Source organism: Lepeophtheirus salmonis, chromosome Z (genome assembly GCF_016086655.4).
Source record: "Lepeophtheirus salmonis chromosome Z, UVic_Lsal_1.4, whole genome shotgun sequence".
Classification (NCBI taxonomy): domain Eukaryota; kingdom Metazoa; phylum Arthropoda; class Copepoda; order Siphonostomatoida; family Caligidae; genus Lepeophtheirus; species Lepeophtheirus salmonis.
The window spans coordinates 18,172,547-18,200,198 of record NC_092584.1 but is presented as its reverse complement, the minus strand read 5'-3'; the positions used below and the strand labels follow the sequence as shown (position 1 = coordinate 18,200,198).

Below are 27,652 nucleotides of genomic sequence, written 5' to 3'. Positions count from 1 at the left end.
TTCAAATATCTGAGATGGATTGAGACAATCTGAAATATTATTTAAGCCTATAGTATGGTTGACTAATCCGTTGCTTGATCAGGAGTTCTGTATTACTGCCATATTACTATTGTATGAGATCCTTAGATTTAAAGAAAAGTAAAATGTAGTTTAGCAAGTGTTGCTTAGCTTTTCTTTTTTTAAACTCATGGACTCATTTTCCTCTATGTTTTTTTGCTGACCTAATGTGTTGGCAAAAATAATATTAAGATCATTCATATTTAAAAAAAAAAAAAAAAAAAAAGAAGAAGCAAAATTCAAGATTTATCTCAAGAGTTTTTTTGATAACTGTATTGCGTCTAATTTGTCGGGTATGTACTTATGAATATGGGGTACGTCAAGGGAAAATCAATTTTGAACTAAAAAAAAATCCAATGTATTGTTTGTTACTTCTTTAAATTTGGTCATTATAGACTTTATCCATATTCAGATTTGTGAAATGGGTTGAGATACCTAAGAAATGTTTTGCTATAGTAATTTACATGTGCCACCATATTTAGCATCGAAATACAGATACATATAGTCTATTCAGACACAATCAATAAAAAAAATCTTATGTACTATCTTTCAATCATTTTCTGTTATCTATAAGCACTTTATCACTCCCTACCAGGCACATAATTAATTGGAGAAAATGTTTTTGACAAGTGTATTCTTGATTTGCATGTCATACACAGTTAAATGGGCATTTTTTAAAAGATAACCTCTTGGGCAGTAAAGATTTAATTTAGATACTCCCCTCAGCTAAGAACCACTGATCTAGAGCCTTTATTGGAAATTTATGACACTTTATATGGCACTGATATAACTTTTTTAAATATGAATACTATATTTTTTAATTAGTCACAAATAATTAGGGTAACTTTTATTGTGGTTTGTATTTGTGGTACATCAGAATGATTAATCAAAATAATTTATTGATAAAAAAGAAAAAAAATAGTATATTAAACAAAGAAAAAAATTGTGAAAAAATACATAGGAAGAAGTTATTTTTACATCTATTAAATTTTTTTTTTTATCAAGAATATTGAAACCAAGAGTAAAAATAAGAAAATTAACATTTTTGGTTATATTTTTTTCTTGCGAAAATGAACTATCAAATAATGTTATTAAAACAATTTTTAATAAAATACTTCCTGGGTCAGTTTTGTGTGACTGACAAAAAAAAACAAAAAACAACTTGTGTAAATAAAATTTATCAATATATATATATCAAAGACACATATTTAAAGGTTTAACAAGTGACTATTGTTTTAAAAAAAAACCGATTAATAGTTCATATTAAAGAATTGTTATAGAACACCGAAAATTGTGCAAGCTGTAATTTTAGATAAGACATTTTTTATTTAACCTTGAACATACAAAGTTTGTTATGACCCTTGAATTTGCCTGAAATCAACATAGTTTTGTCTTAAAGACAATAAAAAAAATTGTGTAAATTTTTTTTTTGAAGAGTTTGTAGAACTTTGGATTTTGCAAAATGTTCTTCCAATTTTATGGCACTTACAAGTTTCTAAAGACTTTCAATGGCTGTAAGCTTGTAATATCATTATGGAAGTCACAGATTCCATTATTTGTCCATGGATTTCTAACCATAGTCCAATAGAAAACATTTTGCTAATTATAAATCAAAGTGTATTACTTTTCAATGAATTTTCATAACTCTTTAACTTCCTATACACGTTACTTCGAAGAAAAATGGGATGAACAATATCAAAATTCAAATTCAATCCAGATAGAAGAGTTGATGTTTTTCTTAAAAAGCAAATAATTAAAGAAATGATTACAAAATAAAACAATATTATTAGTAGATATAAAAAGTGTGAAAATATATTTATCTTTTGTACAGTCCATTAATTGTAATATTCTAGGTTATACATATTGTAGATAACTGATATGTTAAAGGGAATATCAGAATATACTAAACAAAGAACATCATTTTCATCTTTTTTAAAAAAATGATTTGGAAATTTGTAAAAATAATATATTTAAAAAAATAAGTGAATGAAAATAAAGATAAAATTGTTTTTGTTAAAGGTTAAACATGCTTTTCAAAAGGGCAAATGATATTGCAATGAGGACTTTAATATTGTAAATTAAGCTTCTTAATCATAAAAGTAAATAGAGCAAACACATTTAATAAAAACTAAATTATCTTTTAATAGTCATAAGTATGTATGTCCAATACTAACTAAAAATTAAATTTTATGATAATATTTCGCCTATTTTTCTAATCCTGTAATATTCCTCAATGAGCATTTCCCTTGTACCTAATGTTATATATAGTTTAAGATGAAAATTCTAAGCGTTTTAAATTTGTTGTAGTTTTGTATAAAAAAATATCAATAGTGTTTTGCATTTACAACTCTAGCAATAATTTAATATCCATATTTGACAAAATATAATTTCAAATCTACGCTACAAAATGCAACAATTTTTAAATGGTCGATTTGTACTTGTTTCACCTTTTATCCAGGTACTTGACATGTGGGATTGCATCATAAAACTGTTAGCTACGTAATTGTGACTTTTCAACACGTGAAAGAAAGTGTAATATTATGTAATATGAGTTATTATATTTTGCAAAAAGTAACCCTCAATGCAAATTTTAACCTTCATACCTACTAAAACAAATGATATACAAAAAAAAAAAAAATACATATATGAATAGTATTCATAGTTATGACTTTAAAGTAAAAATTAGCACAAAATGAATGCACTTATCATTCTAAAAATTATATGCAATGTTAGATCATTTAAATTGTTGTGAAAAGATTGTATTTCGGTATATGAAATATTTACCCTCTTTTATAACATCTTAAAACAAAAAAGTTAATCAACACTTTATAGTTAATTAAAAATGACAAAATGACTTTTCCACAATTATTTGATTTTTTTTACAGGTTGTTGTGTCGCATATTTTTTGCAAAATTAAGAATTTATTAAAAACATATATTAGAGAAATGTATTTTTACAAAGAAAAAAGTGAACTCGAGATTTGCGACTCGATTTGGACAAGAGTCCATACTTTGAAGAATTGCAACTTCACCTAATCGCACGGCAATAGAGACTTGACTTGACTTGGACTTGTGACCAAAGATCGTATTAAGAGTTGTAGTATAAGGACTATTCTTTACGTTTGCCTCTATGAATAGTCTTAGAGTTGTAAAAACGGCGTATTTTTTAGTCTACGAGTTATTTGTTCTTAAGAACATGAACAACTTTTTTTATTTTCTCCTGCTGTTATCATTATTTTTTATTTTTTTGAGGAGAGAACCTCTTTAGTATAAGGTGTGTGTCTGTGCATGAATGAAGGAGAGATGTTGGGCGGGTTAAAAGCTTAAGTCTTTGCTGGTCTCGGGGTAGAATCTAAAGTAATGTAACATCATCGAATCGAAAGTCCTCTCCTCCTAAATATTTTTCAAATTGTCATGGCTACCAAATTAATTTTTGGGTTATGTTTTTTTTTTATATGCCTAAAATGCTTACGATTTAAAACAGTACATTTACATTTTATATGATAACCTTAGTTTTTTTTTTTCTACTTTGCTCTTCTTTTTCTAATGAATAGAAACAAAAAAGCTTCTAAATTCATGGGTATATTTGTACGAGAACTTACTTTTAACACCTTGTTACTCCCCTGGGGTGGTTATACCTGGAGTGTATCATATTTTTCCTCTAAATTTGATGTAAATCCCTAATTTATTATATAGGTCCTACATTAAATTTTGGTGATATAATCATTCATTATTTTCTGAGCAATGAACAAAAATTCAGAAAGTAATTATTCAAAGGTTTCAAAGAATTTTTTAATGTCTTCTTAATCTCTATCTTTAGTAAAGATACTCTAAGATAAGAGGATATATCTAGACACTAATTGTATCGTAGGATTAGAAGATATGGGAAATTAAAGGATAATGCATATTTCTATATTTCCCAAAATTAATTCAGTTATAGGAGATGAGTGAAATAAAAAAGTATATATTATCCGACAGGTGGTATAACAGTCTGTAGCTTGAGGACGAAACAGCAATTATTCATAGTTATATTATCATTCATGGAATCGTTTTTTTTTTGCTGCAAAAGAGTGCTACTTGCTACTGCTTTGTTTACAAACTATAATAAGTGAGTAACTGGCATGCCTCATTCACAAATCTTGCTCTTAAATACAAAAGCCACTCAAATCAACTACCTCCAGTTTCAATCAGAACCTCCAACCTTCCCCTGAATCTGGTACAGGCCTTGATGAAGAAGACATTGTCTCTTCTACATATTTTCTCTCCTATCCGGCTTTCAGGAAGTCTGGAGCGGGTTTTTTGCTCTTAGAACGATTAGGAGTCTTCTTTGGAGGTTTTACTGATCCATCAGGCTTCTTGAAAGCCTTAAAAACAAGTCTAAGGGGTTCAGATCCGGCTGGGTAGGAGTCTACATTTCCTTTGACCAAAATATAAAACTCTTAAGAATGTTGGGTTTTTTCCAGAATACATCTGGTTTCTACTACCCTATTTAAACAAACCGCACCATTTTAAAATTCTAGCATAACACTAGATATGTTTACTTCAATTTCAGCTGTCTACCATAGTAATGTATAGAGTTATTTATGTTATTTGGCTGGCACTCGACACAGATGCACACGGCAATGCCCGCTTAACGTTAGTATTCTTAGGATATCTGAAGGATTTTGTATAATTTGGTTTGCTTCATCTAATGATGTCAGTATGGGCATGATATTGAAGTCTATACTTGTTATAGATTTAAAAATCCCACCTGGCTGTGTGATTTTTTCTAAACTTTGTTTCTTCAATTTGTTTGAAGGATTTCCTTTTGATTTATTGGAAGAAAATTGAATCGTGATTTGATTTTGTATATATATTATTATTATTTTATTTATATGGAAGAAGGAATGCTAAGGCCTATTTGTTTGTTTATACAACATATATTGATGTACATAGAAATATTGTAATTGCTTTGATGGATGGATACATAAATAAGATACATAGATGTATTGTAGTTACATCCATGTTTATTTGCTTATATCTACATATATGTACATACCTATATGTTCCATTTTCTTTAAAGAGTAAAATAAATTTTTGTATCTTAAAGTTTAAACATCAATACACAGAAAGTTTATCGGCGTATACAGACATGCTATGTATTATATACACATAAATATATGGTAATATTTTGTTAGATTCATCGCTTTGGCTAACATAATATATGTACATATATTTTGATGCTATAAAACACAAAGGAGACAACATGGACAAACAAAGTATATATTATCATAAATTCAAGGATCCTCAACTCGATTAAGAGTCGTTCAAAAAATGAAGAGGGGAAAGGCTTCTATATTATTTTATGTGTGGCAAAACACACTTTTAAAAATCCTTTTCATGGAAGCCATTATGTACTTATTGAGCTTTTGTTGAGGTAGAGTTGAGTTGCAAAATAAAAATAAAATGATTATTTGTTATGGAGATACACTGAGTAAAGATAATTATTTGACGCCACAAGTTAGTTGCTTAAAATAATAGAAAATATATCATTTTATGTAAGCAAACCTTATAAAATAATGAATAAAAATAATTATCATGAAAGGAGTTGGGTACTTATGGGACGGGCTGTGAGTTTAGCTGGGATAGAGTTTATTTTAAGATTTAAAAAGACGAATATCAGTCATAAAGATACTTTGAGCAAAAGGAGGGGGAATTATTTGAAGCCTTAAGTTAGTTGCCCAAAACATTAGGGAAATTATCATTCTATGTAGGCAAACCTTATAAAATAATGAGTCAAAATTGTTGTCATGGAAGCAACTTGGCACTTATGGTAGGGTTCTGACTTTTGTTGAAATAGAGTTGATTGAGATAAATTACTATTAATAAGAGTGTCCGTCATAGAGATGTCCAGTGAAAAAACAGGGGGAATTATTTGATGACCCAAAAGAATAGAAAATACAGTAATATTTACCTCAATTAAGAGTATTCAAAAATGAAGGTAAAATCCTTTAATATACTATTTCATAAGTTGAAGAACTGTTAAGGGGTAACCAGAAATGAAGGTTTTGATTCTGCAACTTCTTTTTTTTTTTCGCCAATAGTCAATTTTTTTATTGTTATGTTGCAACAATATGCTAACTGCATTCTTCTATGAATCGATTCAGTGTACACTATCCTATGTGGCTTTAACAATCATATCTTTAATAGAGTGTTAGATTCTTGTAGATAAATTGTGAATATAGTACACTAACTATTACCTCCACTTCTGTGCGCAATCCATATTCTTAGGTTTTAATAAATACAATTATAAGAATATTTTTCTTCAATTGTAAGTTATGTAAACTTTATTACACACACACCAGAAAGCACCTTTTAGCAGGGAGTTTAAGAAATTTTGCCTCTAACTCTGGTAAGTGCTCTAGATAAATTTGGTATTTAAAACAGGGATAAATAATTAAAAAACTTAAAATCAAGTGACTAAATGATGCCAATGATAACATCACAATTTGAGACTCCCACTTGGCAAAGATATTATCACCCCAATATTGAATGTTAAATATTTCCAATTCAAGCTCATGACCGGCTATCATGTTTTTGCGTTAGGTCAACAAAATGCTAAATCTAAAAAGTGACTCTTTGCGGAAAGACAAACTTGACAAAAAAAAACTTTTTTAAGAGATTTAGAAATTTGAATTAAGAAATTTCTAAATTTTCTAGTTTAAAAATAATAGACCAAAAAGTTTTATTTTCGAGATATTTCACTTCAACTACGAGGGGGGGCGTAGTCAGGCGCCAGCCTACCCGTCCCAAGGAAGGGAGTTCCCATTGTGAGAGAGCCACACTCATCTACGTAACTACAACAAGGATATGCCGTTTTTACAAACTTATATTTTACTCATTTTGCTCGTAAATGCAGGATTTTTTAAAATCTAGTAAATGTATTTTGCAAATTTGGTATTTTTAATAAGCAAATAGTTGAAAACTGAAAGTTTAGTGACTAAATGATACGATGCTAATAAGGAGAGGGAAAAATCACCTAGCTTCAATATTAGTGAAGATATATTCACCCAAATATTGAATCTTAAATATATCAGTTCAATCCTTTTTCCCGATTTCGCCTTAGGTTAACGAAGATGTCTTACGTAGTGTACAAGGAACTTTTAGACATTTTTTTCATACATAATGAATTAACTTTTCTTAAATTATAAAACCTATTTTTTTTCTCTTCACAAATATATGGAGTACTTTGTGTGTCCCTAGACTTACATAAACTTATTTGCGATAGGTAGAAACGAGACTTTAGAGATTAATTTTAATGTAAGTTCTCATTTAGTAGGTATGTACCTACATACAAAAAAAAATCCTTTTACCCACTCCATCCTCTCTCTTACTTTTAGTATTTTATCTGATTCACAAAATCCCAAGATCATTATTATTTCAGAAGGCGCATAACTAACTTATTTTATTTTATTTCAATTTACTTTCTATTCATAATTCAATGAGATATAAAATATTATAGGCCTGAATATAGGCATGTTTTTGTACATATTGGGTACATTATGATGAATTTTATTTTGCACATACTTAATCAATCAATGTTCATATAGTCAAGGTAACTTAGAGCGCAAAACCTTGGCCTAAAATCTAATTGAGCTGTGTATCTCTCAATTTGTTATTAAGTTATTATCATTTTTTTTTAACGCTTTGTGTTACTTTGACCTCTCCAAATTTAATGGTATCTTACTGTGACTATATATATCTTCGTCCCAAGTTTGATCTAAACCAATTTGTAACGTTTGGCGTAATCCTGGTGATCAACAAACAAGCAAAAGAGATAAAAATATAACCTCCTTTCAATTTCGTTGGCGGACGTAATTACTATTCTTGTACCTACATTTTTGGCTATCCTGTAAGATTTGAATACTGTCTAACACATTGCCGGACTAAGGCAGTATTGTTATTTGCATATGATTGATTTATGCTAACAGAAAAAGTTAGTATTGTTCATAATTTAATGTTATTAAAAAAATTGATATTTCTAAATATTTTATTAATATAGGTAGGACAAAACATTAAAAGGTAGGGTCACTATTAAACATTAATTAAATTCAAAATATTTCACAGAAGGAAGTTGATTTATGAAGGAAATAAAATATGAGGTTGAGACAAGACAAAGTAAAACATTGACTTTTTAAGGGCCACCCTAACATACATGCATGCATATGGATGTATAGTGAGTAATATAATTTATTAAGACACATGAGTATTAAATGCAGTCTTCAGTTACTCCTCAAAAAAACAATAATAGTAATAATTTTTCCATATAATACTATATGCAAAATAATAGTAAAGTTTTTCTCAACGTGAAAAGGTTGAGTTACAATTTTTTTATTAAATAATGTTCCGTTTCAAAATATGAAAAGAGATATTGTTTAAAGCAAGGTTAATAGATATAAAGTATACACTTCGTTTTGTTTTGTATAAATTGTATCAAAATAGAGTATGAGAAAACTAAAAAATAAATACTATCCGCAGTGTTGTGTGACAGTGTTTAGCTTCTTGTTTAAAAAAATGGTGGACGTTCAGAAAATTTGACAGAATCTTCTATTTGAGAAACGTATGTAAATGTAATTTTTTATTAAATAATATTATCATTTAGAGAAAGTTGTATTATTTTACTACAAGCCTCTATATCGCTTTGTTAACTAACAAATATAAGTAAATAAAGCACAAACTCTATGGATTTGTATTTTTCGGCGAATTATCCTCAGTTTCTAATAATAAATTATTTGGATGGCTCATTTGGAGGCACCGCAAATTGTGCTTAAAATCATGCAAATTTATAACCACAATTAAATAATTATAAATAGATAGATTATATTTGAAAGATCATATCGGAATTGAATCAAGCGATATAAATCTAATGAATATTCTGAACTATAGTTTAGATTAATTGATGACGTCAGTAATCCCAGAAATTTGAAATCTATTTATCTTTATCTTTAGGTGTGCTGTCATTCTTTTCCATTTGAATTTATACTTTATATATATTCATCCTTATCGATAACTATTTGTGGTAAGAAAATAGATGGATGATTTTTAATTTAATTTTCAAATGAAACCGTACAAGTGCGGCTTTTACTCTACGAATCAAAAAAGTTTGTATTTATATTTAAAAGCACATTAAACTATTTTGACTAATTTTGCTTACCGGTTGCCCAGTTTTTATGTTGCAAAGTCATATACATATGTATTAACAAATTACTTGTAGATTTTTTTAAATACTCGTGTCTACCCAGTTAAAAAATAAAAATACTCAAAGCCCATCACATAAATTTTTTCCAAAATACAATATTCTTCCCTCAAATAATGAGTATATGTAAAAAGAGCTTATTAGTAAATAAGTAGAGACAAGGGACAAATGAATGATACTTATTATGAAAGGGTAAACCTATATAATATGTTCTTAAGTAGGTATCGAATTATCTATACTGAAGGAAATAAGTGGTTAATCCTTGTAAATATGACTTTAATGTGTTTTTTCTTGAACCTCTCCTTTTTGTCCGTTAGGGATATGCTTTGAGTCAGCTTCGTCCTGGAATTCCTATTACACAACTCATTTTCAGTTTCCTTGTCCTTAGGGAAGGAGGTTCTTGTCTAAGATTTTATAGTTACATGGCAGTCCATCCTCCCTTCAATGCAGTGATGTGGTCCTTTTCCCTAGCAGAGCAACACTTCCAAACCTAATGTTTCCCCCTCATTATCGACTGTGGGGAGGATATTATTGTTGTTATTCTCAGCCTTTTTCTTCCTTTAAATACTTTTTTAGCTCATATAATGTATCTCACTCTTAAAATAAACATTCCATTAAAATTAAAGAGGGTTTAAATCTTTGTCAGTGGGTACATATAGGCAAAGGTTCAAATACATAATTTCTCCGCTGTATATCCAACTGTGTTTAGGTAGAGAGCAGAGCAATGTAAGCCTTGCGCTAGCATGTTTGCACAGGGGTTTTACAACAGTGGCATACTTAGTGACCTTATAAGACTACAAATGGATGTTGTATCATAGTGTTTATTTTATAAGAATATATATATACATATGAGGTTAATATATTTATTCAATATGGTCACCCTCTGCGGCTTCAATGCGGCGGTTGAATACTTTTCAGCCCTTTTGCATTTTTGCAGGGTTCCCCTTTTACCACTCCTTCCATTTATCGCGTTTCAAGCCGACAACAGTGCTGGTGGAGAACTTTATTGACGTCCATATCCAGGTTCCCCAGTCCTGCTAGATTTGTGACGGATTTATGGAGGTACGACCCTGTATTTAGACATTAGATACAAAATAGCCACTATCTAGGTGTATATAAAGAAATACGTTATACACTTTTTAGTTTTTTTAGTAATATCAATTATTCTGATCGAGACTAGTCACAAGTAGCTGAATAGTTATTGCTTCAATATCCTTGTCTAAGGTGCCTATTTGAAACAATATTTTGAAGCCTATATGTGACAGTATTCAAATGGAAATCGAGCCCTTGCTGTCAGGTAGTTATTCTTTCCTTTGATTGTACAATATATGTATCACGAACAAATAAATGGATGAAAAAAACCGACATGATTGAGACTTATAGCAATACCATTAATAAATAATTTATTCTAAAAGTCTATTAGGTTAGAACAGTGCATCTCAAACAGTGCGTCAAACGTATTTTTTCTCAAATATGTATTCGGCCCGGTCCAGACATGGAAAGCCACTCATTAACAAATGAATAAATAAACTTCATAGATGTATGTCCATTATGCTTTAATTAAATACTTTATTTTTCTATATGTTTAACTTAATTATAAGACATTAGTCCTATTCTGTATACAGATCCCTAGAAGGTATCTGTAGTATAGTAAGTGCTCTTTGACTGTATAAAGTTTGAGAACCACTGACTTAGATGAATAATAATTATAATACAAATGTATACAAAAATAACGTCTTATTAAGCTCACGAAGAAAACTAAATTTATGTTATTTGATACATACTAATCGTATTAGTGTTGGATTCGACTTGAAATAAAACTTAACCTAGTTAAACTCAACAATAAAAAATAACTAGAAATTTCCAAAAAATTATTTTAAAAATTTGACTCAATTCAAATTAGTTTGATCAAAACTTGAAATAATCGAGTATATATTAATTTCACTCCAATTGCTTCTACATTCTCATCAAATAATTCCTTTTAAATTCCGTAGTCCTATTTTTGACGGAAGATTTTGTTTATATATAATTGGCTCCAAGCTTTTTGACTGTGTCTTTGAGGTACAAAAAAGCCCTAATTATTGTCCTTAGATTATATTAATTCATTGAAAAAAATAATTCATAGTCTGATGCCTTTACTAGCAATCGACTTGATTCAATGCTCAAAAACTCGACTCTACACAATATTAAATAACTCAAACTCGATAGTTATTGCTCGAATCTAACACTAATATTTGTTCATTTTAAGAAATGGGATATTTATATGAGTGTTTATATATATTTACATATGGTTTTTTTCAAAAATATTATTCAAATGATGAAGTTAATTAATTAAAATCATTTATGTTAGTTCGTTCTGCAGTTAATAAAAAAATAAATACATAGAGTTTGAATAATAATTGACGTGTTTTCAATCAGCTTTCACTTTTTTATTGAAGTTCACGGCTTCCGCTTATAAGTGTTCGGAACGTGAATAGATTAAACTCGAATTAGCTCTTGTTAAGTAATTAAAAAAATTCCATCATGGGAAGAAGAGGCCAGTGTTGAATTTCCATTTGAAAATCATAGACCGGTATGTTAGGATTTTTTTGTGAACCAAACTAATTCTTTCTTTTAAAGAAGTTCTGGTTTGAACTTTCTAAAACTTTCACAAAAATGAAATCGTTCCTGATTGGTCTCTTTTCAAATTTGTTTAGCCCGACTCTATAAAAGAATTTTTTATGAAGCTATGTGTGTTTCAAAATGGTGAACATCAACTTACACAATATGAAGTTAAATGTGTAGCATACATCAAATTTGTACAACTCATAAATTAGGATAAGTGCCAAAACCAGTCAGTCCATTGATTGAGACCAAGAAAGTTGTTTCAAAATTTGAACTCGATTAAATGTCAGTCTTTGGTCTATTATCATGATTTTAGCAGAAATATTGGTTTAAATCGTAAAAAAGAAAATCACTTAAGACGGAACAAAAAAATTCGGTCTCAGAGCGGGTCTTAACACTACTACCTACTAAGTGAATTTGGACATTTTTTCACTCTTTCTTTTCCGAGTAAAGATTGCAAGATACAATAGCAAATTGCTTAAAAATAAATGAGCATGCCCAAATTATATGATATGTAGTTATTGAATGTATTTTTTGTACAATTATCTATTTGGTTGCAGGATTTTCACATTCATTCGAAGCGAATTATACATTCTTTATTGGAGTACTTTAATCCAAGGATTTACTCCGAGTCACTTCCCTCATTGATACTCCATAAAAGACTAACTCACCTCCACATACTCCATCTACTTTTAATATCCTCCAAAGTAGTTATTGTTCGAATAGTCGAAAAAGTAAAAATCCTTCTCTAATAAACAATTTGCAAATTGTAAACCATACCCTTATGTCATGCTATTTCCGCAATAAAATTTTCACACTCATAATTTTGAAGACTGTATTGGAAAGTAACTGTCATGATGTTTAATTAAATTAGCTGCTAGCAGCTATTACATAATAGAAATATCAGCAAAATTAATCCCCTTCAGTATCTACCAATGATTAAGGCAAGAATTACAGCGATATCTATCCTCAATTTTAATGCAAGTCCATCAGAGACACTCCAAAATAAATTATAATGCAGTATTGAATACTCTATTCTTGTTGTTCTCTTTTCAAGAATAATGATAACAGAATTGCATAATAAACATCGTATTTAGATTGTAAATTATGAAAAGAACTCAATCTTCAACTTTCATATTTTCAAACCTATAAATCCTCCCATAATCAAAGCTGACCGACCTATAAGTACCACTAAATGGAGCTCCCTTATCCCAGTTTTAGAACCACTCCTGTAAGCTATTTGACTATATTTTGCTTGTAATAGGACAATCAACTATTACCATACTAACAAAGTTTTTCACAAGCCGAATTGAAACATTTTGCAACTGTGTATGATATTTCAAAGATATTCTGACTTCCGATTAAGCATTGAATTGACACAATATCCCATCTTTAAAATATAATAGCAAACTGTTTAACATTATATACTCTAAAATAGTTTCAAATGATAAATTTTATTGACATTAAATACGAGTATATCTATTTAATTGAACTTTGCAGAAGACATAATTCTAATCTACAATTTTATGTTAAAATAAATAATGAAAAACTTAAATGCATCAATTTCACACTTTTTGAGTAATTTTAATGCTAAGCCATTATTAGAAAAGATTTTAAATGACATCATTCAAGAAAGCCTACACTGCACATTTATATTAATAAAGCAAAGAGTATGTACGTATAAATTTATTTTTAGATTATATACTATCATTTTTTAGTGTATTTTAAATATTAGTTTAATACTCCTTTTTAACAACGAGTGTCTAGCTAAAGGGAGCGTTCTAGAGACTAAAGTATCCCCTGCCTCAATAAGTTATATTATTTTTTCTTCTGGAGTAGTTTTTATTTGTCTTTCATTCTGGTGATGAGATCATCAAAGTAGTAAATAGTTACGTGTGAGTGTGCTCATTCAAAACGGAGAGCATCACTAAGGATTTCTTGTTGAGTTATTTTCTATATTATTAAAGGAAACAATTACATTAATTTTTTAATTAAGGCGAAAAAAAGCAAGCGTTTTATTGAATTTCCTTTAAATTTAACTTCATATTCAATGGAGTAAATATGTATTATAATCTTGGTCCTTTTTTAATTTTGCCCGCTGACAAAAAAAAAAAAAAAAATTACCCATGATTCTAATAGAAGGTTTATTTTAAAAGTAAAATACATTATATGAAGAAAAAAAGAAGTGTTTGAAGTGTTGAAGTTAAACGTTGTCAACATATAACCGTTTTATTATATATAAAAAAAATTCTGCCCCCCTAAAAAAATAAAGAAAAAAAAACTGCATGTAAGGGTTAATCACACAACTAATAGCAAAACCATCTATTAAATCCTATATTTGATTCTAGTAGTACTTGACAAGCTGATAACGAGGTTTTTTTTTCTTTTTTTTGTATCAAACTATTTGTATAAGATAAGAAAAATGAAAAAAAACAATTGACAAATAGGTAGTGTTTTATTTTGATTTCAAAGAAATGTTTTTTTTTTTTATATATGGGATCTTCTCATCCTGAAAAAATATAATTTAACCACCATATTTTAAGGGTTTTGTTTTAAAAGGAATACCCCTTGGCTTGTCGATTGTTTTTATGCCAAGGAAACTTATTTGAAGAGATTCATTTAGAATAGTGTATTTTGTAACAAAAAACTAATAACATATTCGTCATCAACTCGTCAAGTACTACTATAATTTAATACGTAATTAAATTTTTTATAATTTAATGACGTAGTTCAATGAATAACGTGTAGGAGATAAATTATTCTCTTGAGCTCAATATGCGTAAGTTTGCACCTCGGTTGTTCCTAGAAATAGAAAAATACACTATGTATATGGACTTCACAGACAATGCCTAGATTAGATAGAAAATAATATGTACAAATACTTTGTGAGTGCAACTCTATCTGACCAATAAAAATAACATTAAAAAAAAAGAAATTTGCAAATTTTTGTTGACTTGTTTGAATGACACTTCACAACTCCAACTGACCTTTACCATATGACACAGGTAAGTTTGGACCCAAGTATATTCATAACTCTACTTAAGTGTCCTCTATCTAGCAGGCCTGATACTTTTTACAAATTGCAACAAATCTTGAAATGATTTTTTTTTTAAATAAAAAAAAAATCATATACATTTCAAAAATTGTACACATTTTCCTTGACTATTATAATAATAGTATATCGAATAAAAAAATGCATACTCTTTTGACTACAAAATACAAAAATTGTTGTCCAAGGTAGATACAATTTGAAAACAAATATTTCTATTTAAATGAATTTTTAACAAGAATAAAAAAGTAATCTCTACGTCTTAAACTTTATACACATGTTGCCTAACTAAAATAAACTAATATAAAGTACAATAAGATAAAAAACAGTTTTAAAAAAGTAAAAAATTATGCAAAGTATCCATACGCATTGAAGCACGCCATATTTTTAATTAAATCCCATCAATGAATCCTATAGTACCTCTCCGTTCGGACGACGAATTTTCTTCTTTGACCCCTAACTTCTGCTAATTTACTTCCGATAAAAGTAAACTACCTCATAAAAAGGGGATTGAGACAAAACAATAAATAAAAATAGTCTTTATAGGACTTGAATTTAGTGTTGTGTACGTCCTTGTTCGGTTCAGTCCTTCGGACTATCACTACTAGAAGTAATTAAAAAAAATATATAGAAAAAATATAGTTGAATGACGTCATTAAGGACTGCACTTTTTAAGTTATGTGACTGATATGCAGGACGGAACTGGACCGGCCGACATTGGGCTGAATGGGACTGGAGTGTTCAGCCCTAAATAAAACAAACAGTACTCAAATACATTGCAAGTACTTTTAAATTATTAAAATACTTTAAAGGCAATACTCTAGTACATTTACTTAATATTTTAAGGAAGATACTTAAATATCACAAAACCAATTGATTAATGCGGGGATGTCCAAACGGCTAACTACTCATTTTTACTTAATATAGCATTTCTTAGCAAAATTGTTCAATATCAGCTAAACAAATTGAATGGGCATAAACGTACAAGCATTAAACAATATTTCCTAAACGAACGTTTTTTTGAAAAATAATGTGGGTCTTGTAATCTGTTTTGGTATGATAAACAGAGAAAAAATATTGTTTATTTTTGAGGATTTCTTTAAAAAAGAAAAAAAAAAAAAATAGACAGCGCAGCAAAATTTCAAGTGCAAATGTATCCTATTATATTGAAAGATTAGGTATTAGAGCGGTTTGATTTTCAACTTTTTTCGAATTTTGATTACAGCTAGTGTGGAAAAGTTGTTAAATAGTATGGCAATTACCTATGCAAAATAAAATTGTTTTACAAGTTCATTTTTCGGTCGCATATCTTGATCACATTATGAAAAAGGCAATATTTCTTTACTTGGTGAATATAGGTATTAAAAATACATTCTTTGTTACTTTGCATTGAATAGTTCTGATAGACATTTTTCTAACCTAGAAAAAGTATTAATATATATGTATATATATTTTTTAAATTTTCTTATTATTGAGCAAAAAAACTTAGTAAGATTTGATGATCCACATTAAGAACGCATCCTTTTTTTTACATTTTAAGAAAGGGAAAATCAATTCTTTTTTTTTTCTCTCTTTTTGTTCCATAGCATAGCCTTTGACAAAAACTTTATAAATCTCTTTTATAGGTAAAAGTAATGTCTATCATCATTAGTTTATGTAATATATGGATTAATGCTGTATTTGAATATGAATTGATGAAGTGAAGAACTTTTGTCTCCTTTTAAACTGTTGCAACCAAAAGATGACATCGTAGGGAAAATAAAATTTAGCATAGGTTTTTTTCCTAACCAAATTCCAACGATTCCGAACTAGCCGTAATGGAAATTCGAAAAAAGTTGAACGACAAACCGACCTATTGATCATCACTAGCTTAACGCATTTACCAAACATTTCAATGAAGAACTTACAGTTCACATAAGTATATATACATATATGCACTTGGCTGTACATTGAGGACATAACATTAAATAAAAAATGAAGTAAAACATCCTTTACAAGACATGATGTAATGCGTTAGTAAAAAATAAATCAAATGTGTAGTTTTTGTACAAAATAAACGAAGAGCAAAATTGTACAGGAAAAAAAAACTAAAAGAAAAAATAATTTCTAAAGAGATTACAAACAACAACAAATAAGAAGATATTTGCAAAAAAAAAAAAAAACACATCAACATCAAATAAAGTAACATAAATAACAGCATCAAAGCAAGTCAATTTATCATACGTCTGATGAGAATAAAAATCAATAATTACTATAGTAACGTTCATTCTTAAGGAGTAATTAATAAAAATCTGCGAAAATTAAGTATTATTGTATTTTTAGTCTATGTTTTATTTGATTCAACTGTTGAAAAAATTAATCAATAATAATAATAACAGCTAATGTGATAGATGTTATTTTATCCTATGAAATATTTCGGAAAGGTCTTTTTGTAGTTGGAATCTGAGCATTGTGTTTATTTTGGAAATCTGTTATCATTACTATTTTAACCTTGATGAGAGAATATCAAAGTTATCATGTGGTCCCAGATTTTGGGAACAAGGAAAATTTGCATTATATAAAATATGCGTTTTTTACTTTTTAAGGACTAAAACGCTTAAAATCGTAGTTTTTTTTTTTAAAGTATTTTTTTTATTAATTCTCGTTTGTTTTGTTTTTTTCTTAATCTTAGAACAATAAAAATACTTAATTCATAATAAATTATCTAACATAATATATGCCAATTTAATCTTAATCGAGTATTTAATTGATTTTTAATACAGTTATTTCAATAATAATAATGTAAAATTTAAATAATCAGAACTTAACTAATATTTATTCAAGAAACTTTTTAATTGCAAGTTTCTATAAGAAGTAATAACACAAAGTTTGAAGTATTTGTATCACATCAAATACTTGTAAGACACTTCCTTTTATGCAAAATTGTACACTTTTATTGTTATTTGAAAACAGAGTGGTCCATTCAAATCTGAATACTCCGAAATTTCAAGTTCAACTAGTTTGTTAGTTAACAATAGAATTTCAAATTAATTAGCACCACAAATAGATGTGCGTATAAAATTCTTAATCATTAATGTAGCTTCCCTTTAGTAGCAGTGATGGCTTCCAGATACCCGCTGCGGATGTAGTCCTTTGTCATGGCGTTTCTGTGCTGGTTTTGAGCGTGTGAGATAAAATAACCTATGTATGTTTTTAACTTTCAAATTTTAAACAAAAACCTTTATTAATAAAGAACATAAATAAAAATTAAGCGATTCCCCATAAAAAGGCCCAAAGGGTTTCGATTCAAGATCACAAAATTAGTTCCCATTTGATTTTCCCACGTAATATGAAGTTATTTGTTTTTGCAATTTTATCAAAAAATAAAGAGTGCCCCAAATTTTAACTAGTGGATTCAATTTTAACAATGAAAGTATTGCTGAAAAAAATATTCTTGTTGTGACTTTAAATATATCTGTGTCGAATACATTTTTTTTTATTTTCATTTTTTTAGCTCTAAATGTTTTTTTTATAATTTGCTGAAATAGGTGTTTCAACATAAAAAAAAACATATTTTACAAAAATAAAGAACTTCATTTATACAGATAATCCATCAGATATTTAAATAGATTTTATAGACTTATCATTTAAATTTGTGGAATGAGTCAACATACCTAGCTATTATTTAAAACCTTTATTTGCTTTAATTTATAATTCAAATCAAAATATCTCGGAAAGAAAGAAAATAACTTCGTGACAGATAATTATATTGTACATGATATTCAGAGTGAAAAAGGTATCCAATTTGACCAATAAATTATTAGATGTTCATAGGTCCATTAAGGTCAAATATATAGAATTCTAATCTCATACCAATGTTTCGAATATAGGAAACGAAACCGGAACTGATATTTCTGAATCATCTGAGAGAAGAATTGAAAAAGATTTAAGTATAAATTCATCATTAGTTCACAGTAACACTGATAATTTGTTGCGTAGTATAAGTGATAGTCCTTATAGAACTCAGAGTAGACATCTGAGTCATTCTTGACTATGTCTTGGTGTGATAATTGTGTTTATTTCCTTTATCTTATAACTCCTCGTAGTTATTTTATTACAACGACCTGAAATCAGCTGATCTTCTCCCAAACATTCTTGAAATTGTCCAAGTTGCAATGTTATTCTTCAGTTTCTATTTTAAACATACTGGCAAGTAATATTATTTACAACTCTGAGTAATATTATCCCTATAGAAGTTCAACTTATTTTCACCAATTAATTTATAAAATGTTTATTTTTTTTTTCACGTGAATTGAGAAGAAAATAATTAAAAGTTTGTAAAAAAAAATATTTGCCTCTACCATTGGAACTTAATTAAGTTTCTTTTTATTTTCTTAATTAATTCAATATATATATACCAATATATATTGAAAGAATTTCAACACATATTAAAGTATGTGCCTTGGTTATTGATTACACACTTCTGAGCTTTAGATAATTGCATAGACTTTTTATTAGTTTATAGGATAAAATAATTAATGCTAATATTATTTTCTCAAATAAACATTCAGTTTTCTTTATATATAAACATTTGTTTCGCATTTTTTAAAACGTGAAGACATAAACTCCAATATTTTAGCATATTTATAGCATGCATAGATAATTACGGAACTAAATCACATAATATATTGAATTTTAACCAGAATCGTTAGCGACTCAATTGCATAAACTCAAATAAAGACATGGAGTCTTGATTTTTCGTCTGTTTCAATTAAGTTAATGTTGAATTGTAGCATGTAAATGGCATTTAAACTGTCTTTACGTCAATTTACATTTAAATTAATGATTTTTTTTTCCATTAGTATTATTGTTAAAGATATTATTTTAACAGCCCCTCAAAAACTTTTGAGTATTTTAAACATAAAAATGATCAAATATATCAAAATGCATTAACACATTCTAATTCATTTTATAACTTATATATTTATATGAGTATAAATACCAAATATTCCATTGACCTATTTCGATCATGGATTTTCAAATTATAAATAAACTGATGTATTGAGTTGAGATGTTCAAAAGTATTAACTAAAGTCAAAGGCTCTCAATTTGCAATAATATATTTTTGTATAAATACATTTTTGCAAATTTTAAAAATATATATATTTTATATACAATATATACAAGGTGACACTTCCAGAAATTCTAAGTGTTACTCTCCGTTTTTATGAGTACACTCAGACGTAACTACTCAATACTTATATCAATTCATTTGTGTTCTGTCAACAAGACTGTGAGAAAAATATTAAGAGTTTTAGATTTTTTTTAAATATGATGAGAGGACTGATATGTACACTACTCTAGAACTTTTTGAGTTCCACCCTTGAAATATATGACTAAACAACCCCTACACCTCTCCTTGAGAGATGAATATAAAATTTGAAGTATATTTTATGCAAATATAGGACTGAAAGGCAATATATCCCTGATAAAGTTCGAACCAGACTCTAATAATAAAAGTTATTTTTCTATATTGATCAAAAATAAGAAAATACAACAAAGAAATTTAATTTGACGAATGTGTACTGAGAATTGAGCTAAGTAGGTATGTTCTACGTTTAATTTTGGACACCTTTACTCAAAAATCATCCTCCACGTAAAGGCGCAATCTGTATATATTTTGTATATAAGTTATTCCGGAAAATGTCTTCACACATGAACAAGTTGAGTTGGATGTTATAAGTACATCTAAAACTGATTTAACCAGCAGTGAGTACTCATTCACAAAAAGTATGTTTTTAGTGTTTGGTCATATTTGTGAAATACTTTTTAAAATGATCTAAAAGATACTTTTATATGCATTATTATTTAAGGTTTTTTTGATGCCACAGTTTAAATTAAATTCTTCTTTTTTAGAAATTCTGCAACGGCAATTTCATTGATATGACTACATTGTTATTTCTTGGATCAAAAAGTTGTTTATGATATACATCACGGGGCATTATATTGAGTGGAGACTTCTAATTTTGAGTGTATGCGTAGTATCTTAGAACTGCATGACTACTTGATCTAAGAAATACCAATATAGTACGCGTGTGAGTAGGTAAAGCTAAGCGCACCAATAAAAAATATACAAGAACAGATCATATCTATTTTATGAAATCAAAGTTTCTTTGTTTTTTTGTTTGTTTGTTTACGCCTAATAATTTCAAATAATGACAAGTACTCCCACTTGTATGAAATATAACCAAAGAAGGGATCTGTATAAAAAAAACAAAAAACGAAGTCTAGCAATTAGAAAAAGAAAAACGATTGATGCGTGTGCTCTTTCTTCTTTTTCTTCATTATTTAGTTAGTCGTCGGGGTGTTAACATCTCCCTCTAAAAGATGAATTATACCCTGTCTTTGGTGTAAATTTATTTAAAAGCGTATATCAAAATAAATATATACGATTTTAAATATAATTATAATATTTCCCGTGCACTATTGCTATTTTAAAAGTAAAATATTATTTTCTTTAAAGTAGTAATTCATCTTTCATCACATTGATAATGTGTGAGCTTTTTTGGGTTCATTCCAAGTCCTTACTTCCTTTTTATAAGTATCAAAAGTATCAAATATTATATACTTCTATACCGAATATTGTACACAAATTAGTACACTACTGTTCACTCTTATAACTTGAGGTTGTGTTACCCAATTTTATAGCTTGAAATTAAATTGGAAACTGATAAGCTTCACGATAAAAAATAAAGAAAAATAGAGAGGTTCTGATCAAGACCTCTGCACTTTTCTCGGAGAAATAACTTTCAATAAGATTTATGACCATCTCAAGGTGTCCAAGAATGCAGTTTACTTTGTCAAACAGCGATTTACTAGCAATGAGATCGAAGAGGAAGCTTACAGACGCAGATATAGTGAGCGAGGTCTGGAAAAAGTTATTGCCCAAGTTGATGTGGCCCCCTATAGCCCTGAGGGTTTCACGGAGTCTGTGAAGATAATTGAAAATACGAAACTCTATCTACTTAAAATTATAATAAAAAAGTATCCAAATTTATATTCCACACCTGATATATCAATATATTATTAAAAAAAAAGAAAAAAAGGTATAAGGAACCTCCAAAATTGTTGTTCTAGTAAAGTTTATTCATTCAAAATATTTTAAACTTTGTTAGACATAATTGATTATCAATGCATAATTGCATTATTTGGTAAGCTTAAATCGTAAAAAATTTAACCTAATAGTATTTAACATTGCATTTAATGAATTATTCGAATCAATAGAATTTCAACTTTTTTACATTTTAATTGAGATGTTTTTTTTAACTTTGATTTTAAGCTAATAAAATTGAAAATTACCCTTATAACCCCTAATTCCTGGTTTGGGGACGCCAGAGTACTTGTTTGAAAAATATTTATTTTACAACATATACATGATTTTGTGTTCTTTTTCGCCTTGAAACATCTAAATAAAAGGAAAAAAACAAATCATAAAATATAGTTTGTAAGTATCTCATTCTGAATCAAAGAAAATGTCTTGTATGTACAAAAAAAAAATATGACAATAAATCGCTCCTTTCATAGATAGTCTAATACATTCCTCATTTGGGATCACGCTGACAAAATTTATAGTTTGTCGTAAAGGAAAGAAATACAGCATCATATTAAAAACAAGACAATCTTAAAAAATGATTATTAAAAAAGTTTATATGATTTGTTTATTAAGCTATCTTGGCTTATTGATAACAAATAAAATGTTGCTCTCTGTAAACTCAACAAATAGAAAATCTGAGCTATAAAAGTTATTATCAAGTTTCTCAAGCAAAATACATCATCTTAATTTATGAGCAAAAATTTATTGACTACCCTTATACTTGTTACATATTTCTTAATTATCAACTCATAATTTTTGAAATAAATATATATAATTTGTCAAATTTAGAAAATGTACTGAGTTTTGTATATATACGGTATATAATTTTAAGCCAAAATGAGGACTTATCATAAGTGACGTAAACAGACAGGGTTTTTAAAATGTCCAAGCTCTCAGCTTGGAAGAAATGCTCACTCCAAAGCTTGAAAACCCGTAGCCAATAATAATTCATAAACGTTATCATTTGAATGCAGACAGGGGAACTGTTCCTGCTCCAAATACAATAAAAGGTTACACGTTTGAATGCTTCTCATAGTCTCTTATTCCATCTTCTAAGTTAAGGATGATGATTGGATGCACTACAAAATGATCTCAAATCTTTCTTGCTATAAGAACTCTCATTTGAATCACTACTAAAAGAGGAATTAGATAGGACAACTTCCCACTATTTAAAAGAGTTGCTAATGCGTGACGTCATTTATAATTTAAAGTACAGCCGTGGAGGTACTCACACAGCTCCACAAACGGGAACGTCTGGTCACGTTAATATCAAAGACTATTATTCAAAATAAACTCCAAAAATAATTTTGAAGTACCAAGTTTTTAAATTATTTTCCGGGGATTTCACGTTGGTAGTAAGGCCCCAAAAGTTGGAATACCTGCAACAAAAATAAATGAACACGTCATTGACCAATAATTAAGTGAATTTCGACGAGTTTTTTTTAATAATAATTATGTAGCATCCAAGCAAAAAAGTACTCCTTTTTTTTTATCAGGCTCTTTTGTTTAGTGGCGTTGTTGGTATTTTTTTTTCTCGCAAAATTGGTATGTATAAGCTGTATGCACATTACATATGTATATACATATATTTGCTATTTGCAAATTCTTTCTCGCTCTCTTTGCAATTTTAAATTGATTGTTTTGCAAAAATAGAAAGGGAAATGTTTAAATGCTGTTGTTATATATTTGAATACTACAAACAGTGGTTGTTGTATGAACATGGTCTTACACAGAAATAAACATAAATATAAGAGACACAATAATTAATTTATCCTTCAAAATACATGCAAACATTCAACAGTTGCATACATATTCATTTTGTATGTATATTTAAACCCATCAACACCAAAGAAACCTATTTCATTTGTTATTTTTTTGACCAGTGGTGAGAGTTAAAACCTATAACGGTCGACTTTTTAAGTATTTAGTAAGATTAATACGTATTAAGTAGGAATATTAGTAGTGATATGTTAGTTTATACTTATTCAATACGGTTCCAGGGGCGTCCCTAGGATTATAAGTATATTTTGTTTTTGGGCAGGGGCTTGGTTTTTGAAATTATATATATATATAAAAGTTGAAAATAATATTTTTAATGTTAAATTTTTTGTAAAAAGCACAAATTCCTTGATTTGGGCTGAAGGGGATATAGCTATTAGAGACCCCCATTAGAGAAAATCATCCAATACATATTTATAAAGCTATACATATATATGAATATAAAGCCTTTAATTGACTTAAATATGCTTACGAAATATATGGCATTTACGTATGAAGTTAAAAATATATTTGGAATTTTTCTTGATATCCGCTGCTAATTGATTTTGCGTTGACATATGTTTAAATGATTAAAAAGTAGGGCATATAGTTGAAAGGTGATACATATATTCATGTCAACAGTATTCTTTTTGATTTATTAACATAATCAAATCTGACACGAGTTGATGGATATCATAATACTATTTGTACAAAATTCAAAATAGTGAAATAGACAAGTGAAAGGCAGCTCAAGAGAAGGGTACAGGAACTAAGCTTCCTTTAATATACTACGTAGCTATCAAGCTTTTGAAATAGTTGGGGGGGTGGGGGGTAGGTGGGGTTTCATTCTAAATGAGATTTCTACAGTTTTCTTGAAAGTACAGTCCGTTTAACAGATCATTTTATCACATTTAATTAACAGAAATGGATATCTTTTACCTTTTATTGATATGATGTATAAAAATCAGTCAAGTGCTTCATTTTCTTGTATATATACGAAAAACGTTTCTTTACAATTCATATTCATAATTTGAAATTTGTGAAGGTCTTTGAATGCAAATAGCTCGATGGATAATAATTCAAAAGTACTAAAATTTGTTTCATTCCATCCAGTGGCATGCAAGAATTATAAAAATGAGTTCACTTTGTTCAAATTTGGAAATAAAACCCGATTTATTTAAAAAGGAAAAAAGAAGAGACCTTTACATAATCACCAATTACTATTAATACTAGAATAGATGTTGTTAATTACATTTTGCAACTTTTTGTACAAAATAATTATCTCTCATGAAACTCTCAATAAAAAGTCATAAAAAGAGAAAATGAAAAATCCCTTTGTTTGAAAAGACTGAAGTTCAGTGTATGTACGATGGGGGCATCACCTATCCAATATGATTTTCAAAATTGCATTAATCCAAGCTTTAAATATGTACTATAATTATATAAAAAAATTAAAACTTGTTAATAAAATCTTTTTTAAATTTTAAAATAAATTTGTCTTCAAATTTGCTAATTTAAATAGTTTTAAGACAAGTGTGATCTTTTTGATACTATCAATTCACGAAGAGCATTTCTACACGGCGTAACCTTACTAAAACAGAAAAATTAGACTGTTTTTATTCTCAGCTGTCGATGCTCCTTTAATTGGTTGGATGGAGTTGCACTGTGTACTTTAATAAATTGCACAAAATAAAATTAAACCATTTTTTTGTACTAGTTTAATGTGCCTATAGAAATGGTTCTAAGTATGTATATTATCGAGGGTAATTAAAAAAGAATATTTGTAATTAATCAAAGATCCGTAAATGTGAATATATAAATTTACTTTTACCCCTCTAAACCCTATTGTTTTTCAGGCCTACTTTCAACACTAAATAGTTAGAAGTCAAACGATAACACATACATAATATATGTCATAAAAATATCAAATCAAATGTCATATCTCTAAATACCGCAGTAGGACATTAAAAGTGAATAAATAATTATACGTTCATATGCATTTTTTTTTGCATGAAATAACTAAAGCCTTTTTTATTGACCTTCTCTTAATTGTTGTTTTCCTTTTTTCAAAAACATACGTAGCACCTACATGATGTATGGGTAAATGATATTTTTCGCCTACAAGTATAATTAAATACAATTAAACCCTCTGTTACATTCAGAGATTGCTTATATGCTTCGAAGTAATTTTTTCTATCCATTGTAGATGGATGTTTACAATTTTGAAACACAACTGACATTATCAACAATTAACGTATAGAATTTGCCGTCCCCAAATTCTTTAATGATAACAATCCAGATTGATTTTATCTTTGGGACCGATATAGATCAGATTATTTGATTGGGGACCAATTCAGACCGAGCTTAAAATAAACATAACAAAATTAGTTTGGTCAAGAATGAATCATAATGGTATCGGGCATATTAAAAATTTATATACTGAAATACTATACTAGAAAATACCCAAGTGGAGTATTCTTGTAAGGAATATGAAGGAAGTAAGGATGGGTTAAAAACCATTTGTTTACAAGGGAAATTAATTTATATATGTATTTTTAAGGTTATGAACCATTATCTAACAAAGTATTTTACAACACATTTACCTTCCATATATATATCTACATATTTGAATGAAAAAAGAGCATTTGATACGATAAAAACTTGAAAATAAATGAAATATGATAACATTAATCTTAGATAATCATTATATGAATGTGTATTTAAATAAATATTTCAGAAATGTATATCGCATACAACATATACTTTCTAAATATATTTATGAGGTTTCTTAATATATACAATACACATATTGCAAACAATTTCTGAACGTCACGTTTACTTTTTGAATATTACCCCCTCCCGTGGAGGTAAAGCACCTATTAGAGCCAAAGTTTTAACAAATAGTTTCAACTTAAGGACTCAATGGAGTGCATACATATTGTTGAGAGATCGACTCTTTAATGTTAAGTTTTGTCTCAAAAATTTAGCGTAATAATATTTAATATATTTAGTAATTGGATGTGTTATGGGAAAGGCAAAAATAGCAGAAGTTTATAATTCCAGAGATGTGTTATTTCTTTGCTTCTTTATTCTTTGAACTCTGCAAAGGAAATTAAAATCCTATAATGTTCGTGTATTAGAAATTTAAAATTTAATATGTGAAAAACAGTAAATAAAACATATTTGGGAACTTTGACTAACATATCATGGCTCCATTTAAGTTACAACCAATAAGAAAGAAGCAGGAAGAGCTCAAAAGTACACCCTATACCTACACTGCCGGCCATAGACATCTTCTACCGGAAATTTTATTTCAAGTCCTGGAGTAAAAGACGTCTTTGGCGGCTGGTCATTAAGGCAAATGACGTCATAGATATAAATTTTAATGGTACACAGTTCTGACGTTTTATTTTATTCATATACACATCGACAGTCCTGATGATTTAAACCTCCGAGAGATGGAGTGATGCCTACTAAGATATGTATCATCCGTCTTTTTAATTTTTAAAATTGACAGCCTGAATTTCAGCTTCAGAGGCTCGTTGCTAAACCTCATCTAAAGTCAAATCTTTTATTTGACTTGAAATTACCCTCCATATATTTTCTTTTTTAATATGACACACTGAGCTTTAGTTATACACACTCATTGCTAAACCTCATCAAAAGTCAGATTTAAAAAAAATATATGCACTTCCCTTCTATTTTCTTTTTATATATGAGACGTTGAGCTTCAGCTCCACACGCTCGTTGCTACAGTCATATTTCTTAGATCAAGAAGTGACGCAGTTATAAGATATTCAGGGCACACTCAAAAATGA

The 27,652-nt window shown here is 28.5% G+C and overlaps 1 protein-coding gene across 1 annotated transcript in view; it reads left to right on the top strand.

Moving 5' to 3' along the window:
* Window positions 1-27,652, top strand: part of LOC121130327 (neuroligin-4, X-linked) — a 424,376-nt gene that overhangs the window by 1,563 nt on the left and 395,161 nt on the right.